The sequence below is a fragment of the Poeciliopsis prolifica genome, unplaced genomic scaffold (genome assembly GCF_027474105.1).
Source record: "Poeciliopsis prolifica strain line A6 unplaced genomic scaffold, Auburn_PproV2 SCAFFOLD010, whole genome shotgun sequence".
In the NCBI taxonomy this organism is placed as follows: Eukaryota; Metazoa; Chordata; class Actinopteri; order Cyprinodontiformes; family Poeciliidae; genus Poeciliopsis; species Poeciliopsis prolifica.
The window spans coordinates 9,536,643-9,553,546 of NW_026562385.1; the positions used below are offsets into that span (position 1 = coordinate 9,536,643).

The 16,904-nt window shown below is 36.8% G+C and overlaps 1 long non-coding RNA gene and 1 pseudogene across 3 annotated transcripts in view; one reads left to right on the forward strand and one right to left on the reverse strand.

Annotated features, from left to right (window-relative positions):
- The first annotated feature begins 175 nt into the window (after positions 1-175).
- LOC129363854 (uncharacterized) overlaps positions 176-16,904 on the forward strand; it is a 43,558-nt gene continuing 26,829 nt past the window's right edge. For 2 of the 3 annotated variants that reach the window (XR_008606354.1, XR_008606356.1), the window contains exons 1-2: positions 176-262; positions 11,438-11,542. This is a non-coding gene — a long non-coding RNA (uncharacterized LOC129363854). Of the gene's footprint in view, positions 263-11,437; positions 11,543-13,306; positions 13,352-16,904 lie in introns of all 3 variants that reach the window. The other variant, XR_008606355.1, reaches the window with a different exon arrangement.
- LOC129363836 (interferon-induced very large GTPase 1-like) lies at positions 1,474-11,906 on the reverse strand (annotated as a pseudogene).

Below are 16,904 nucleotides of genomic sequence, written 5' to 3' on the forward strand. Positions count from 1 at the left end.
TGGAGCATCACTGAATTAAGTTGCAAGCCAAATTGTCCAGAAGTCGCGTGAAAACAGAAAATAAATGACGTTAATGTGACGGGCACAAAATTTGTTTCACATCCTAATGCGACGCAAGAATAGTGTGGCGTAACCCAACCAGCAGGGGGCGACATGGCGCAGCGGATTTCTGTGTCTTCTTCCGAAGCGCCTTCCCAACCGCAGAGTCCAGAAGTGACGCCATCTTGTGCTCGTCTCTCATCTTTACTTACCCGTATTTCAGGTTAGCACCCAGTGAAAAACCACATTAACAGCATAAAACCGAGTTTTTACTTTGTATGAATTATTCTGGCCACACATTTACATGTTCTAAAGTGCGGTTTTATCACTGTATGTTGTAAGAGTTGTGACGAGCCGATTAGCTTAGCCGTTAAAGAACCGTTGTGCTGATATGGAGGTGCTCTAGTTCGGTTATGTTGGCTAAATATGCTTATGGGAAAACCTTAATTTAAGTATATAAATATATATTATTATTGATAATTATATATTATTTATCTAATATATTTCATATTATATTTTCTGTCTTAAAAGACAGTAATGTCAGTGTATTTTGGTTTTAATTTAATTATTTGAGTTTAATGTCACTTGAGAATTTAAGTTTGGCATTATTAAGCTGGGAATTGAATAAGACAAAGTGAGACTGATGGATTTTGAAATATTTTATTTTAATATCGTTTAAGATTTAAGTTTGTTATATTTGCTTTAAATATTTGAGAATTTAAGTTTATTATATATGGAGCAGAGCATTGAACAAGAGAAAAAAACAATCCTGAAAGTTAAACACTGAAAGTGATAATGCACTTGGTTGAATTAGATGCATATAAATATAACCAGAGAGATTCCTGAAGCTATGCCATTCCATTGTCCTGTCTCATCTCCAGTTACCTATATTTCAGGAAATTCATCTGTTAACTCGGTGCTACATCTGCAGTACCCATTACATTAAGTTTGGCCTATCACTGCAAAGTGGCCAACAAAACGTGCGCCCTAACCCTGAGCCAGATATATTCATTGGTAAATGAATTAGATGCTTCTAAACACTAATGTAGACAATGTCATTAGTCTACATTAGTCTACATTAACCACATCTAGCCTACGCGACATCAATTTTAATGAAGCATCAAACTGTTATTTATTGGTATTTAGTAACAAAAGTGAAAATCCTTAATGATTTAGGGTGTGCCTTTGCCCCCCATGTCCTCAGATGTTCTGAGAGTTCTGGGCTCAGGTAGGTAGGGTGGGTGGAAATTACCACTCCAATCAAATTAAGGGGGTAAGAATATTTTTTTTTTCAACATCCATCCATCCATCCACCCACCACAGTTGCATTCTTTAAAACATGTTACTGCTATTGCTTCTTATTGTAGACAGAGAAATCCCTTCCCTAAGCATATTCTTCTTATATTTTTAAATGTTAAACAGGGTCACAAATAATCAGATTAAAAAACATTATAATTATGCATTCCATTTGCACATTATATACTGAGAACACATTTGACATGTTATATTCTAATAAAAAGCCAGGTTTAAGTGACAAAAAAAAAAATCCACACAAGTTAAACTCAGGTTTGCTAGATAACTCAACAATCTTTACTATAGAATGAACTGAGGCAACAATAAACCAGACATTTATATTCCCATCCACTCATTGGAGTGTGTGTGCAATCTTGCGATCTCTAACTACAGAGTGGTTGCAGTTTCTTCACAAACTACACATTTCATTCAGACTTTCAATAGCGTCCTTCTTACTGAAGTTTTTCCAATGCTGAGGAATTTCTCCACTGCCCTGAAATTTCAAATCATAGTAGTTTTCTAATTCATTTTGAAAGTGACAGATGAACCATTTCCAGTAGGCCAGCATAGAAGCATCAGCTGTAATGCTCCATGAAACATACTTTTCTCCTGCAGTTGGATATTGCTTATAGGGAACTGCCTCCTCTGAGCCAGCATCAGGGTAAAAGCCTCTGTCACTTGCAACTAACGTGGTGCAGAAATCAATGACCAGATCAACTGTTCCTCTTACATGCCAACCTTTGACCCCGTTGGGTCGATGAAAAGGAACGCTGTGCTTCTCAGGACTGTGGTCCTTCAAAGTGTTTGTGCAAACAGCAGCACAGAATGGACATCTTTCCCAGCAGCAGTTGCACAGCTGATCAATCAGGATCCGATCAGGCTTCTGCCTGCAGTCATTCACCTTTTCCAGGGAGAGTTTGCTCATCTCTGTTGTGATGCTTTTCAGGCCTTTCTCTATCTCTTCTTTAAGAAATTCAAAATTGTTTATGTCACTGAAGTTTTGACAACTAATGGTATCAAGTGTCAACTTTGGTTTTAGTTTACTAGAAAATTCCTCCACCCACATTCCTATGTTTCCTTTCTTGTTTTGAATTTCTCTGTTGCCTCAAACAAAGCCTGACTGATAACTCTGGTGATGTCTTCTACATTTTTCTTCAGGATAGTCTGGACTTTACTTTTCTGTGTTGTGAACATGAATTTCTTCACTTCTTCTTTGATGAAAGCCTCTACTTGAGCTCTTGGATTTCTGATGTAGGTGGTGAATCTGTTAAAATCTTCTCTCTCTGCCAGAGATGCTAACACATGTTTCTCTAAGTTTAGTCTGTTTTCACTGAATGCTGGAAAACTGCACATCATCTCTCCAGCAATGTCAACTCCAGTCTTGTTACAGACGGCTTCAACAGCAGAGACTTTGAGTTTTTCACACATAATTTCACCAAACACCACAGCAGATGAACTTCCTTTGCAGAAGCTTCTGAAAATGTTGTAGTATTCATTTTTCTTGTTGTCCAAATAAGTCAGAGCATCATTGTTCTCTCTATAGATCTTGTGGGAGTCTAAGAGCCAACCTTCTGCCCTATCAAAAACAAACAGTGAAAGGTCAACTGTAAACTCCTTCTTGAATGTATATTTCTTCCCTGATTCAAACTCTGTTACTCTTTGTTTAACATTTTTGGCAAGTTCCTGCAGGTAGGTTGACCTGTAACCTCGTGTTGCAACAGGTTTGCTCTTAATGGCATCAAGACATTCTTTTACAACTATTTTAACAAAGGATCTGATCAGTTCCTGTTCTTCATACTGAAAAGGATTTTTTGGTTTACTTTCTTCTACATGCTGTGTTGTTGATGCCTTTACAAACAATTGTTGGAAAAAGCCAAAAAAGGTTTTGCTTTGTCCGCTTGTGTCTTTGCCTGCTTCTGTCTTGTTTACCTGAGACTGTTGGCTTTCCTCAAAGAGTTTTTGATACTTCTTTTGGGTGATGTAACCAAAGTAGTTTCCAGTTTCTGACAGATTTTTGTATCTCTTACTTCTTTTTGACTCATCAATGAGTCCCCATTCTACGCCAAGATCTTCAAGGACAAGCAGCTGATCTTCCTCCAAGTTTATGGTCTCGATGGGTTTTGTATCTGAGGTTAATTCCTGAACCCAGTGACTCCAAACAGTGCTGAACTGTGCTTTTAGTTCCGCTTCATCTGCTGCAATGCATTTCAGGTGGTGAGCAAGCTCTTTGCTCTTCTGTAGTAGATTGTTTTCAAACACTGTCTTCTTCTTGTCTAGCATTTTTCTAGCATTATTTTGTTGGATTACTTCATCTAGTTTTCTCTTCACTCCTCTCACAAGTTCCTCATGAAACTCTTTGATTTTGTTCTCAAATCGGCCCCGCCATTGAACCAACATCTCTTTGTCTTTGTCATCTTCAAAGTAATCTGTCATAGTTTTTGTTATTTCTTTGTATTTTTTGCTCATTTCTTTATTAAGGTAGTTCAGCTCAACTTTGTCCAGTTGAGCTTTTTCAATTCTAGGATAAAGTTGGTTTTCAATGTTCAGCATCTCACTTCTTAGGGCCCAAGTCCAGTTCCCATATTGGACCTCCAGTTTTCTATAAACTGCAATTTCTTGGGTATTTTTGAAACTAAAAACAAAGTGTTCATTCAGCAAGGCGTTCCACAGGTCCTGAATTTTGGTGCTGAAATGTGACAGAGTGATCCCTTTAGACTGTTTGGCTTTGGACAAGATGATGGACTTGAGTTCTTGGACACTCTCACTATAACCTGGATTTGGAGGAGCCATTGGTGGACTTCCCTCCCATAGCTGAGCAAAGTATTTCACATCTTTTTGCACATCAAATGCGATGACATCACTGAAGCACTCAACATCACACTTCCTCTTTGGCAGCAAGTTGAGCCATCTTGTCCAGTTTTTCCTGCAGTCGTCTCTTTCCGTCCATGTTTTTCTCTGCTGCTGTAATATCTGTGACATTCTGATGGACAAACACACAACTTGGGAAAGCTTGACTTTCTTCATCCTCATGAAAGCCTGCACAACAATTTGTAGGACATCTTGCATGTCAGCTGGATTCTCACCAAAAATGTTGATCAGTGTCATGTTTCCCAGACCAACAACAAATGTTGCAAGTTCATTGTCATGATGAATGGTGGCATTACCTGCTAACTCAAGAGCTCGCAGTCCTTCAGTGTCAACAACTAGAATGTAGTCAAACTGGTATTTATCCTTGATTTCTTCTGACAGCTTAACCAGTTGCATGTAGGCACCCTTGGTGCACCTCCCAGCACTGACTGCAAACTGCAGACCAAACATGGCATTCAGCATTGTTGACTTTCCGCTACTTTGTACACCCAGAACTGATAGCACAAAGACTCTCTGGTCACCAAGTTTCTTGATGACTTCCTGTAAAGACTAGAGATCCATATTAAAGGCACATGGCCTGCATCCCCATCCATCAGCTCCATCGGGTGTCCTGATATCAACAGATCTGCAGCCAGCTCAGGGTATTTAGTCCATTCACTGTTGGTCCAGCGATGGTTTCTTCAAAGATTTATGGGCCTCATAGATCTGTCCCATTTCTCTGAAGATGTTTCCAGACCAAAGGTTGCAGATTGAAGCTTTTTTGACAAGTCTTCAAGCTCAGTTTGTTTGTGTTTTAATTGAGCAGATTTGTCATGTTTCTTTTTCAAGACCAAAACCTCTGACCAGGTTTCATCATAGTTTTGGAGAATTGAAGAAAGATCATCTGTGGAGAGGGCATCTATAAGGATCTGAGTCCATGTCAGGAAATATTCTCTTTCTTTTGGTTTCAACTTCTGGAGGCTCTGAGTGAACAACCTCATCAGTTTACTATCAGATGCATCACACTGCTTTTCTCGTAGTTTCATTAGCTGATGACTCTTCTGGCCCTTTTCTTTCTCAATGTCTCCCTTTAAATGATGCAACTCTTTATTGATTTTGCACCAGTTTGGACCAAAGTTGACCTTGGCAGGGAAGAAATGTATCTTTGATTTTAGCAACATCCATCCTTTCAATCAATTCAATTATTTTCATTGCAGCAGATTTCCCGTTCTGGCAGATTTTCTCATCTTCATCCACTATGACCCCAGAGACTTTGGCCATAGTTTTTTCCAGCCAGAAGGATGTGTGGGGTCCAGACAAAAGGGTTTTTATAATCTTTTTTAGTTCTTCAGAAACATCCGACTGGCTTCTTTCTTTCAGCCCTAGTTTGTATTTTTGAGGTTTCACCTGAACTGCACTGCAATCATTGTCAGCAGTGAGAATGATTAGAGGCTTTGAAGATTTGTAAAGCATAGAAATGACTGCAGTACTTTCCTGGGATTTTTCCAGAGTTGGCACAAGAACAACAATGACTGAAGACATTTCAGTCAGGATTTCTCGCTGTTTTCCAATTGCTAGAGAATCCCCATGAAGATTACAGAAGGCAATGCAGTCAGTAAAGAAATCATTGTCTTTTCCAGCAGGACAGTACCAAGCAATCTCTGCCACACCATCCATCAAATGACGAGATTTGGTGCTGCCTTTACAGTTTCTGTGGAAGAATGTGTCGTGGCGGTCATTGATCAAGGCGTTCATCAGCTGAGATTTGGACACAGACATGGAGCCCAGTCGAAAAAATGAAACCATGGGAGTCTCAGCTTTGTAGATTGGCATGCTTTTCATGGTGACAGTGGTTCCATTTTCTTTGATTGTGGCTATTTTCCATGTTTTTGTGATTTGTCTGAATGTCCACAAAGGACACTCAAGATTTGCTGTGAGAGGATCAGGAACAAGCAGTGGTAAGGCATACTGACACTGTGACAACTTTGTGATCATTTTCTGTTTAAGGAAGCTGTCTGAGCAGTGAAATACGGCCATTTGAACATCCATTGGGTGCACATGATTCTCTTTTGACTGATCTACGTCTACATTAGTTGTAAAAAGAGCATCTAAGTCATCGTCATCTGTAACAGCACTGTCAGACACTTTAACAGCCTCTGAATTATTCACATCAGAGCTTTCTTGCTGAACAGGGATGTATCTGGCTCTATAATCTAACATCATTAATCTCTGAAGAAAAGCACAAACTAGATCTCTCTCAAAGACCTCATTAGTCTTTTTATAGGTGGGCCTATTTGTACAAAGTCCTCTGATGACAGCTTGTGTTGATGTTGGTCCTGGAGGTGAAGTCTTCTGAATAGTTTTTCAGTTTCTTTTTGACGTTTCTTTTGGTTATCCTCAAAAGAATTGCAAATAGACTGCATAAAGAAAATATAACAATCAATGAATGTTTGAAAAAAATACAAAGTAAAAAATGATAATAGTCTAACCTCATGTATGGGTTCATTGATATCCATCTGCAGTACACCTAAAAAAAGCAAAGATTATTTTCCAAATTATTCACAAATGACCTAATATCTTACTATTTTTCTTGCAAAAGTATGTAGCATGCTGTATATATCCATCCCTCCATTGTGTACTATGTATTCGTGATCAGGTTTCCCGAAAGACATTCTTAAACATCATTACAAGGCCTTTACTTTGAGTTGGAGAGTAGACTGTTTTGTAAACTGACAACCTTATCTTTCGGCTCAGTTCTTCTATCAGCAAATCAAAGTGGACAGCATTCACATCACTGTGGTTGCTGACTAAATCTGCCTATTAACACAGTCCTTTGTTCACTCCATACACTAGAGAGTGTTATGTATTCATTCTTGAGGTATGATCAATCCAGATCTCGTGTTGAATGATCCAACTCAAGATTAAGACGGGTTAGAAACTCTTCCAGTGCTTGTTTTAAGTGCTAACAGTTGATGTGGCCCAAATAGTTTGCAAAACACACATTAAATCTATCTATCCATCCATTGCCAGCCATTAGTGGCAATTGCCACTCCATCACAGGGGAAGACAGACTCAAAGTTAAGACAAACTCACATGAGAAATTTAGGATGTTCAATTGAACTCAGATGTGATTTTGGACTGTGATGGAAAACTTGAGTACCTGGAGAAAACCCTGACATTCACAGGAAGAACATGTCAACTCAAAATGGAATCTAAACCTGTGATGTTCTTGCTGCCAGCTAACAGTGCCTCCAGCTGTGCCACCATGCAGCTTCCCAATGAAGTTTAAAGGAACCAAAACAGGAGAACTTCCACCAATTGACTTTGCCTTAAAAATCTATACAAATGTAAAAAACATGTTACTGATCAATCACTGAGTTGAAGGTGGTCAGCCAAACACTGGCTAACTACCTTCAGCCAGTGATTGATCATAAGAATTGAGATGTTGTCTCTTGGACACTCTAGCGAAGAGATGGACACAACTGTCAACTAATGACCCTTGAGCTTGATATATTGGCAACGAGGTTGCCAGACAGACGTGGGAAAACCCAAAAGAGTGGTGAGGGTGAAATATGAGGTTTAGAGGATCTCCAACATCTGTGAGACCAATCCTTGATCTTTTGAGAGATGTAAGGAACATTGAATTCAATTGGACTATATTTAGCTTTTCTGTTATGGATGCAGCTTTCAGGAACTGTGATCTTAAGGTCATAGATTTGTGATGATGGATGGACAGATTGGTAGATGGATTGTGTAAATCTTACCTTTCTCCTTTGTTTCACAGTGAACTGTCTTGTTTTCCCACTGTACTTCTCTGTTGTCATACATTTTTTTAGATTGTTCAGCACCAACATGTTTCTTCTGTTGATCATACAAAAAACATGATTTGACATTAGCTTTTCAGTTGTAATTAGTTTTTCAGAGTTTATTTAGAAACAAGAAAATTTCAAAAACGTAACACGAAAATTCCTGAAGGCATTTTAAAAGAGCCTGCCATTTTGGGTGTAAATCAGAGGTTCTGTTGTTGAGCTAGGACTTTTGCAAAGCAGTGAAGCTACTGGATTGTCTTGAATTGAGCCGGAATAAACGATGTAGCGACATAAATTAGTTGGAAAAGTAATACAGATACTTTTCTATGTTGAAATGTATTAGTTACTGTATTCCATTACATGTTTTTAAGATGAAATTGTAAATTCAAAAATTTGATCAGGTCTTTATCCAAACATTTTAGTTTATCTTACCTTAAGTTCAGGTTCAGCTTCAGCCTTTTCTTCTGTAGGATTATTTAGGGGAAAAAAGAGCAGATTATATTATCTTATTATTTGCCGAAGGCTATCTGCAAAGATTAACATTTAAAAATTTTACGTTAAGAATTTTGTCAAATATATATATTTATAGTCTAACAGATCCTTTGCTATTACTCACTGAATGTTACTATGCATATAATAAGTTCTTGTGAAATCAGTTTAATAAAATTGCTAAAAAAAAAAAGTTTTAATCACCATCAAATCATACCTTTGGTGATTTTTGCTTTATGTGGTACATCATATAGTTTCTTCTGGTCTCCATTTTTTCCAGAGGATTGTTCACAACAATCGTCTGTATCTCTTTCAGAGAGCATGAGATCGATTTTTTCCAAAAGAGTTATCATCTCTTCAGCGTCTGCCATAGTTCTTATACATGTGTGGTATCTTTTTTCAGAAAAACCATTCTTGTGTTTTAGGTCCTGGAGTGCACTTTCACAGTTCTCATTAGTCTTATGGGTAATTACTGTCACGACATGAGGAATGTTCTCCTTCCCAAAGGTTTTTTGGAACCACAACATTCCTTTACTGTATTGGCTTTCATGCTGGCCATTTGGTATCAACAGGACAAAGGCATAAACAGACTGATATAATGGGATGTCATAATTATTTGGAAGACCAAGCATGTTAATGACAGAGATGTGGCGGCCACACAGATCGTACAGGGAGGATGAAAACTCTTCCACTTGTGTTTCCTTGTCAAGGAGAACATTATTTGGCTCAAGATCAACTGAATTTGTTTCACCAATTAACACAAGAGTGAGAGATGGCATCGCTGCAAAAAAGAGAGAAATCTGTCATTACATGTACAGTACTTTACATCATACAACTTTTAAATTATATAACTTTCATTCATTGTTACCTCTATCATCTCTTGTAGATGCTGTAGATGTAATTGGAATCTTCCTGTCTGTGTTTTTATCACAGCTGTCTGCTTGTTGAGTGTCCATAAGATCTTCCCCTGCATCAGACTAAAAAACAGATTTTTCACTGTATGTCCGTCAACTAAGACTTTGAAAGATATAGTTTTATAACATAAAAGACCACCCTGCCTGTTTCCAGTGCTCTTTTTTTTAATTTGTGAGTAAAATTACTCTAGTATGTAAAGCAGAAAAGTGAGTATTGAACTTGTAATTTATTTTTAGCAAATATATTTTCTTGACACCAAAAGTTGATGACAACCCAAGTAAAACATCATTATAAATAAATAAATACATAAATTATGTGTTAATGAAGTGGAATGACACAAATAAAAAACTTGGAAGAAGTTGATGGAAGCAAATATAAATGAGATGAAGGTAGATTTTTCCAAATCAAATACAGAGAATTAAATCTCTACAGATATGATTGGAAATAAGAGTATTGAAACTTTGTTTGTGTGGATTAATTGGGTCAAGACTGACAGCTGGTGTAAGTGTCATGTTAGTAAATCCTTTGATTTGTAGAGATATGTTCAATACTTATTTTCACCATTGTACTCTCTAATTTTACTCTAGTTCTGGAACTGTAATGTTATTTGTAAACTTTTCTTTGTTGAAGTGTACTCTTAAAAAAACATACAAAAAATGCTTACCTCATTTTCACTTGTCCTTTTTTCTACTTTGGCTGCAGGATAATGCAAAGCACTGTTTTAAATACAAGACAGTAGAGGGTAGCATTTCCAAATATATTATTTTCAGATTTAAATTACCTTCATCACACACATGATAAGAGCTCTCTTTTATGTGTGCATCATCACTTCTTGCAGATTGTTTCTCTGGTCTCTCAGCTGTGTCTTCATCAACCTCCATTCTAGCTGTTTTTCATCTCTGAGGTCACAAAAATTAAGTTAATGTGAAATATATTATAGTAGCTCTGAAGCCATTCAAAGTCTTATATCAAAGATATTTTTCTACATATTGTCTTGAGACATAACTAATTATTTCTCAAACAGGCACCTTTTGGCAGATGGAATACAAAGTCAAGATTTTTACTTGAAGCCAATGTGTTAAAAGAAGAAAAAAGGAAAAAATGTACAGTATGAATTTATTGCAAATGGGGTTGGATAGCTTTGTACCAATCAGGCTAGTCATGCAGGTCAGAAGTTTATGCTTTATCTGTGTTCATCGGGTCAAGAGATTTCTCTTATCTGTGTTACAGAGCTGATATGGTGCAACAAGCAATCATAAACCTTTGACCTTTGAATCTCACAAAGTTTATGGGTCCATCTAAAACAAGAACATATAGTTTGAATGAAAAAAACAATAATTATTTCAACCATTTCACTAGAACTTTGACATGAGTATGTTAAAGTAGGTTTACCGGTTCTTAAATTTTTTTATTTGCTGGTTTTATAATATTGTATTATGTTGCTGTTTTTGTATATTGTGTTTTGCTTCAAGGGACTACAGAGGAAAATTGGCATGTCACTAAATCTGGTGTATTTATGGACACATTGCACATTCATTAAAATGCATTGTCCCATTCAAATGAATTTATTAAATTCAATCATTGGTCTTCTAGAGTCTTGTGTGTTTCCATACCAGATTCCTGACAGTAGATGGTCATCTGACATTTAACTTCTACTCCCTCATTGTTGTTGTGTTTTTAATAAAAGGCAGAACCAAGCCATACAATATGGAGGACACATGTCTGGAAGGACAAGTGCAGACAAACTTTGTTTGAATTCCTCCATTATGTATGATTGTAAGAGGATAGTGTAACTTCTTCCTGTTTCCTTTTTCTGAATCTGTTTTCCTTCTGTATTTCTCTCATTCTTTCTACATCCTTTTCATCTTTGAAAGTTTTCAGTTATTTTGTAGGCCTTCATCTTTTTAAATGTTTCTGCCTATTTTCTATTCTCGCCCTTTTGTCTTGTTTTGAATTGAAGCTTTATTGGGTCATTAAGTCAAAGTTGTAATAATCTGTTTACAGTAGGTTTAATTTCACAGTGTGATTTTTCTCAATCCACACAGAAAGAGGCACTGCAGTGGAAAAGACAAACATATCCCAACCTTCACATGAACCCCGGAGTTGTCACATTGATTCTGCAGCTTTTTGACCATCAGTGACTGATTCTAGTAAGTTTTCCCACAAAACAATAATGTGCATTATTAACAGCTTTTTTTAGTGTAAATTATGAAATTTTGGAAGAATATAAAACATTTGCATTAGTTTAGGAAGAAAATGTAATTAAATGTTCAATAATGTGAAAATAGGAAAGCAAAGGTTAGCTTGTTGTTTTGCCACCCGAATGCACAGAATTATTTTATTATACCAACAATAAGAACAAGTGTTTCTGCTCTTTGGCAAGTCACATCTTCAACAAAATTAAATGATTTTAAAACTCAAAACAAAAAATATTTTTATAGAGCAAACAGTTTAAGAAAGTATGTCATGTCTGTGATAAAAACTCACCTTGCCTGAGGTTTTCTGATCCCACTGGAGCGTTTTATTTATTACTAGGAAAGAAGCTTGTTACTTATAGTGCCTCTACTACTGAAACTCCTCCCTTTGTCTGCGATAGGCTGCAAACCTCTGCATGAACATGAACTGTAATTTGATTCCAACAAATGTAAAAGTGAAAGTAGCTCACTGGTACCTCGTGACTTATAAGAAATTCACTGACGCTGGCTCCTCAACAGCTTAAATATAACTTGCATAAGAGTACTGATAAAAATCATTTATAAGTGTCTTGTTGTAAAACCTAAGTTTGCCCTGCACTCTGGACTGATAAAATCTTAGAGACATGAAAGTTTTTCATTCATTCAGAGCTGACCTGCTGTCATTGGCACTGGAACGGGGAAATAATGTATTTTATTGCATAATTATAGCAAGATGTTCAAGACTATTAACTTACATTTAGCTAATTTTTATTTATGATCTGTCCTTTCCCTGGTGCATAATGACTTCCCTGTAGCAAGATCTGCTCTCCTTTCTCTTTCTATTTCTCCTGTGTGTATTCACGCCTGAATTTGAGTCTCATTTATTTTGGGTTGAAAGATATTTGATGTTAACCAGGAGTTGCACTAGAGCCATTCTTAACTAGTTTTATGATAGCTTATGTTTGGCTTGTCCACAAACTGAGAGCTGACATTCTAAGCAACATCCTAACATCTTATTCAGTTAATATTTTATTGGTTTTATTCAAGGGATTGTGGAGGATTGCAGTGCATGGTCACATTAAATCACATAGATCATATTATTTTCTCAACTCCCCTGCTAAAAGATTCCAAATATTAATTTCTGACAGTGATCTGGGATAGAATGACATTTATATTTTTATTTAGAAAAAAAAAAAGTTTACCTGAGATCTGTGCGGTGCTTTGACCCACTTAATGATTGAGGAAATCAGGTGAGCTGTGGAACTGAGCAAATAGGGAGGCTGAGGAAATGTGAATAATTAACATAAAAGAGCTGAACTATGCCTCAACTAGTATGACATTGCAATATTCTACCAATAATAAACAAAGATAAATACATTGAATATAACAACACCTAAGAAACATAGGTAAATAATCAAAACACGAATGAGGAAACGAGGAAGCTGTCCAGGAGAAAGAAGGTTTGGAGATTGAAGGAGCTGAAAACTGTAACATGAGGAAGTTATATGGCCAATAACACGGTCCTCCCTCTTCAACAATCCATGCATAAAGTCTTCAAGTTCATGGTGAACAATTGTAAGCAGAGATTACCCTGTGTGGACTTTTACACAGTTCTGATTGGTTCTTCTGGATTTCTTCTTCTTCTGTTGCTCCATTCTGATATGTCCTTTTCGAGTCATCTCATCTCGCATGTCAGTTTTCCTTCCAAAATTTTCTACTTTTCTCTTTTACTCATCTCAGGAGGCCGAAACATTCCCATGACGAATTCACTGCAAGCCCACATTGGTTAGTTAATAATTTTTTATAAATGTATTGTGTAATTTCTATTATCCTCCAATGTCCTTATTATTGTACTTCAGAGCCAACAAGGATTGTAAGAAAGATGATCAATCCAGGTAGAATTAAATGTAATGTTTTAAACTTAATGAGCATAAGGGAGCAGGGACCCCTCTCCTGAGAGTGTACTCCTGTATGTTGGCAAAGAAAATACCCAAAGCCATGACACATTGGTCACTAAGAGAACCATTAGTAGCAAACTTAATGGTGGGTTCAGATTTAAATAATTATAAAAATCTTCTGTTAAATACCCTTATTTTTTTGAAAATAAAATGAAAGTGATGTGGAAAAGACAATAGGCTTTTTACAAAATGGAAAACCTTGCATTTTAATGTTCAGAACAACTTGCATTGTTGAAAACTGATTTTACTTTTGTTTTGCTCAGTTTTCTATGTTTACTTGTTGCTGTCTTATCAAAAATCTGCCAGTTCACATCAGGCAAGGACAAAACACGATACAGCCCCCATGATCGATCATAGCCTGGAGAGCTCTGCAGGTCTGCATTTATAACCTGAATTATGACAGTGAAAGTGAATTCCTGCTTCCCTGAAATCGTTTCACTGAAGACAAAATAACAGTTAAAACTTCTGGGGGAGAAAGCAAAAGTAAAATTTTAAAGAATAAATCAAGTTTTCTGCTTCTGGCTTATCACGAGCTGCTTGGAAATTAAAATTCACATTTCCCTGTCCCTCCCCCAAAATATTTTAATATTATTTAAGTGAAGGAAAAAAAACTAAGGTAAACAATTTGCCATTGGTGAAGTAAATATCATATCTAATTTTTATTTTTCATGTTAGACTGACTGGAAAAAATTTCCAGATGTCATCAAGATACATAACGACTCTCAAATTTCCTTGTCCTTCAGACCATGTTAAACAAAATTGTATTTAATTCAAGAGATTTATTGTCGCATAGAAATAGTTAAAATGACCACATTCTTAACAGTTTGCCCCCTGGTGGTCCTCCCTCACCAACAATCCATGCATAAAGCCTTCAAGTTCATGGTGAACAATGCTAAGCAGAGATTACCCTGTGTGGATTTTTACACAGTCCTGATTGGTTCTTCTTGATTTCTTCTTCTTCTGTTGCTCCATTCTGATCTCATATCTGCCTTTACATTTAGTTGAGTGAAATATGCAAGATACAAGCCCTTGGAAGAAGATCAGTTAGTTGTCCTTCAAGTTTGTGTTCTCAGTTGCTGTTCTTCTTGTGAAAGATCAATCACAAGCATTTTGGCTCCCTACTACACACCTTGGAAACTCTTTTATGGTTACAAAATAAGAATAATCTTTACGTTTTGACAGATTTTTGTATCTCTTACTTCTTTTTGACTCATCAATGAGTCCCCATTCAACACCAAGCCGTTGAAGGACAGCACATTGATTTTTCTCCAAGTTTATGTTCTCGATGGGTTTTTGTATCTGAGGCTAATTACTTAACCAAATTACTGCAAATGTCACTGAACTGTGCTTTTAGTTTGTCTTCATTGCCTGTAATGCATTTTAAATGGTGAGGAAGCTCTTTGCTCTTCTGGAGTAGATTTTTCAAACTCTGTTTTCTTCTTATTAAGCATTTTTCTAGCATTATTTTTCCTGGATTACTTCATCCAGTTTTCTTTTCACACCTCTCACAAGTTCTTATGAAACTCTTTGATTTTGTTCTCAAATTGGTTTCAGTAGATAAATTGCCTATTGATTTACATATGAGTGTGAATGAGTGAATGTTGCTTTAAAGGTGCTTTGAGAAAAAACATCAAATAACTTCAGACCATTTATTTATTTATTTTAGGTTTATTTGGCTCTACTGGCTTTTATTTCAAAGTAGTTCAACATGTAAGATGGTAATGAGAGGGGGAAAGACATGAGGCAAATGTTGCCCAGGAGGCAACATTTGCCTCATGTCAAACTTGTGACTAGCACCACGAGGACTAAGACCTCCATACGTGGGTCATGCTTTGCCCCTTTGCCACAACAGACCATTTATTTTAATGGATTGATTAGCTGGTGTTACGGCCCAAGGCTATTCCTTTGGGGTTTAGCACCCTTGCTCCAGATATTCTCATTGGTGCTGATTGGAAGTGGAGGCAGCTGGCCAGTGTCTCCATGAATGACATCAGATCAGCATAAAATGCACCACCTTTTTCTCATCAGCCCAGCCCTTTTCTTTCTGTCTGTCCACTTCTCCTCTTTTTTCCCTTTCCTCTCCAACCAGCTATAATTTTTGTTAAATAAATCCTATTTTAAGTTATCCCATGCGTTGCTTCCTTTAATTTGTTATGGTATTAGAGCCAGACCATAACAAATTGGGGGCTCATCCAAATTTATGTTATAGTTTGGCATGACAGTTTTTTTTTGTTAGTAAGTTTTGTTTATTAATTTAATTGGGAAGTTAGTGTGGGAATCTTGAGTTTTTGTCTGAGAGAAATTTTGTTTTTTTTCTCTTCTTTTTCTGGTTTGGGGTAAGTAGTTTGCTTTCATTTCATCTGACGACTAATGGTAAGTGTGATTGTTGACTGGTTTGTGCAATTAAGTATGACTGATCTGAACTGATTCTCCTTTAGGCCTCAGTGTGTCTCCCCTTTGGGAGTCATGTGCTCAAAAAACAGTAGTGTGAGATCATATGGTTAGAGCAATTGTCTCGGGGGCACAGCCGTAGTGTTGAGAAGGTTGCCAGTTTTCTGGTCGCTTTTTTCACTCTACTGGTATTTAGTGCATAAGTACCCACCGTCCCTGATCTCTGAAGACTAGGGTTGAGCTAGTTAGTGTCTGATAGGCAGTTAGAGGGGAGGTTCAGGTTGGTTGTTTTGTGTTGCACAGATTGTCAGCAATTTACTTTAAATTTTGAAAAACTGTTTTCTGATTAAGAACTTAATTATGTCTGTTGAAGATTTTAATAAAAATCCATCAGCAGGATTTCTGGATTTGTGTTCAAGAGAACAATTAGTAAAAATTGCTGAGCACTATAAAATAAGTGTTGGTGATAAACGGTTGAGCAATTTTAAGGGAAAACTTAATTGAAATGGGTGTTTTGTCTTTTTCTTCAATGCCTGAAGATTTGGATTCAGAGATTGTAAAGCCTAAACTTTTGGATTTTGAACAACAAAAAGAGATGTTAAGATTAAGAATGCAACTGGAGAAGGGAAAGGAGTTGGCTTTGGAGAATTTACGACAGCAAGCAGATTTGGATAAGGTTCTTGCTTTGGAAAAACTAAGACAGGAAACTGAATTGGCAAAAATAAATTTGGAAAGTGAGAAATTACATCTGATGAAAGAAGGCAAATTGTCTGTGGAATCTTGTGTTATGGACTCAAAATGTAAGGCCTCTGACATTTTAAGTGACTTGCGTTTGGTGCCTAAGTTAGTGAAAAAGATGTTGAAACTTTTTTCACTTTGTTTGAAAGGGTTGCAGAGACAAGAGACTGGTCTGATTCAGACCGCATAGTTTTGCTTCAGTGTGTTTTGGTTGGTCGTGCTCAGGAAGCTTTTGCTATGTTGAGCTTAAA